Source organism: Mus caroli, unplaced genomic scaffold (genome assembly GCF_978045245.1).
Source record: "Mus caroli unplaced genomic scaffold, Mus_caroli_1 scaffold_6, whole genome shotgun sequence".
Lineage (NCBI taxonomy): Eukaryota > Metazoa > Chordata > Mammalia > Rodentia > Muridae > Mus > Mus caroli.
The window spans coordinates 65,253,408-65,256,076 of NW_028227261.1; positions in this window are offsets into that span (position 1 = coordinate 65,253,408).

Below are 2,669 nucleotides of genomic sequence, written 5' to 3' on the forward strand. Positions count from 1 at the left end.
CCACAGTTCATGCCTTGACAATGATCCTGTGTCCAAAATTCAGGATAGTTCTACTTCAGACCTAGAGTCAAGTAGCCCAATTGGATTAAGCACAATCACAGAAGGCTAACATCATTATATAGGTCATAAATACCTTACTCTTGTTCACTCTTAGAATGTTTGACCCAGTAATAAGAAGTTTGACCCAGTAATAAGAAAAAGAAAGAAAGAAAGAAAGAAAGGAAGGAAGGAAGGAAGGAAGGAAGGAAGGAAGGAAGAAAGAAAGAAAGAAAGAAAGAAAGAAAGAAAGAAAGAAAGAAAGAAAGAAAGAAAGAAAGAAAGAAAGAAAGAAAGAAAGAAAGAAAGAAAGTTGATTGCATACAGTGGACTTTTATGAAATTGTGAAAATGATACTTTGGTAAGGGAGGTAGCACATCAAAGGAAGAAAACTGTAATCAAACTTAGAAGATTGCTACTAAGTTGGGATTCAAAATAATAATGTAAATTTCAAAGATTTAGTGTATACAGATAATGCAGACATTATATAGGTATGTATATGTATGTGCTGTGTGTGCATACACTTAGATGTTTTTGATCTTCTTACCATAAGAGCTCTGAAGATCTCCTATACTAGTGAAAAATATATCTACAACTTTCTTTACTAAGTGCCAGTTTTTAATGAATAAAAAACAGATTCTTATATTGAGAATTTTAGGACTAATGAAAGAAAGTTAGGAAAAAGAAGTCATGATGATAATGTTGCATTTAAAAGTGATTAAACAATCAAATAATTATGGGGATATGCTCAAAGTCCACCTGTGCATGAGACAGACATACACAGAGACAATCACGCACCTAACTTGAATAAATTTTATCAAGACAAAAAAACAATGTGTCTAAACAAACAAAGATGCAAAGAGATTTTAATTTAAGCTTATTGAACAAAGTTGAAATTTGTCCATAATATAAGTATACAGGTAAATGCATAAATAAAAGTGTTGCTAAGTAATGTAATAAAATAAATAGTATAATTTGTAGAAAATAACTCACATTTTCATTTATCATCCTAATAGTTAAGTAAAAAACATTATGCATGGTAAAAAATTGACAAGAAATAAATGTTTACAGTCTACATCTTTATATATACTACACTTGCTAATTATGATTTCAGAAAAAGGAACATTTGTAGTTGAGAACTAGCAGATTTCATCTTATTCAAATGTATAAAAAAGTTACAAGATAAAATGAAACAAACCATTTTTCACCTGGTAAGATATACAATATAATGACACAGTATAACCTCAGTGATATTCCTGCCAAAGCCATTTAATTGGAGAAAATATCAGATAAGTCTAAGTTTCAAGCCATTTCCTAAGTAGCTGGCTTCATGTTAAAAAAAAAAAAAAAAAAAAAAAAAAAAAGGTGAGAAAGTAAGAAAAAGGACAAGAGGCAGAGCAGAGCATCTAAAACTGCTGTGTTACTGGAGCCCTACTCCAGAGGTTCTGGTTCTCTCTTGAAGGTAGCCAAGGGGGAAGAAAAAAGGTGGGGCCAATACTTGGTCTTGGGAGATATGTAAGATTGCCTTTATATAATAAAACGTTTACCTAAGTTAGTTTACAAAGTCTAAGTTACTTTGCAGTGGTAAATGACCTGCTTATCTGAGTTCCTCTGAGGCCAGAAACTGCAGTCTCTGGCACCTAGCACCTCATAGTAAAAAGGTAGGGATTAAGTAAAGGATTAATTGGTAGGGCTTTTTTTCTCCTATCCAGAAGCCTCCTCTCTTGATTTTCAGGATGGAGGGAGGTTTGGAGCAATAAAGTTTTATTGAACCAGGAGAGAGAGTCGTGCTTACAGAAGGAAAACTTTTACACAAGCAAATATGCATAAACTCATATATTCATATACAAATTTTTGCTTACACATATACCTCCATGCAAACCAGTTGGGTCCAGCTACATACTTATTACATACGTATGTCATAATTACATACTCTGTCTCTCTCTCTCTCTTACACACACACACACACACACACACACACACACACACGCATACTTGCATATGCATATGGAGCAAAAGACCAAGTGCCAGTGCAGAAAGAGCTCACTCATTCTGGATGAAAAAAAAAAGAACTACAATCTTTATTGCATTGAGAAAGAAAAAGCTTCTACCCTTCTGTTGTTAAATTAATCAAACCCAAGTTTGGAAAAAAAAAAAGAAAAAAAGAAAAAAAAAAAAAGCTTTGTCCTCTTTAGTAAGAACAAGCCTGCCTTGCTGTTAAGAAGAGACCTGTTCTGTCCCATGGTAAGGAGAAACCTGCCTGTTATTTCTGCTTTCTCTGCAGCTTCTTCTTTATCCCTCTTCTCTCTGCATTCTGCATACTGCTCTCTTAATTTCTATGTTCCTTTTTAATTTCTGAGATAGTCTACAGTCCTCCTTCTAATCTTGCTCTCTCCTCCTGCTCTGATGTGATAATGCCCTTGCAACATAATCATCTCTAGTTTTTTTTTTTTTTAAATATCTTCTAGGGAAGTAGATCACATGGTTTTTCCATACATCCTCATTTATTTTTTACAAAAGTTCACTAAAAATTCAAACATAAATTCAAGTCATGAATTCAATAAGAAGTTTACAACAGAGAATGTTTGCATATGCATTTATTAAGTCTAGACATGCATTATCTGTCAATAGCT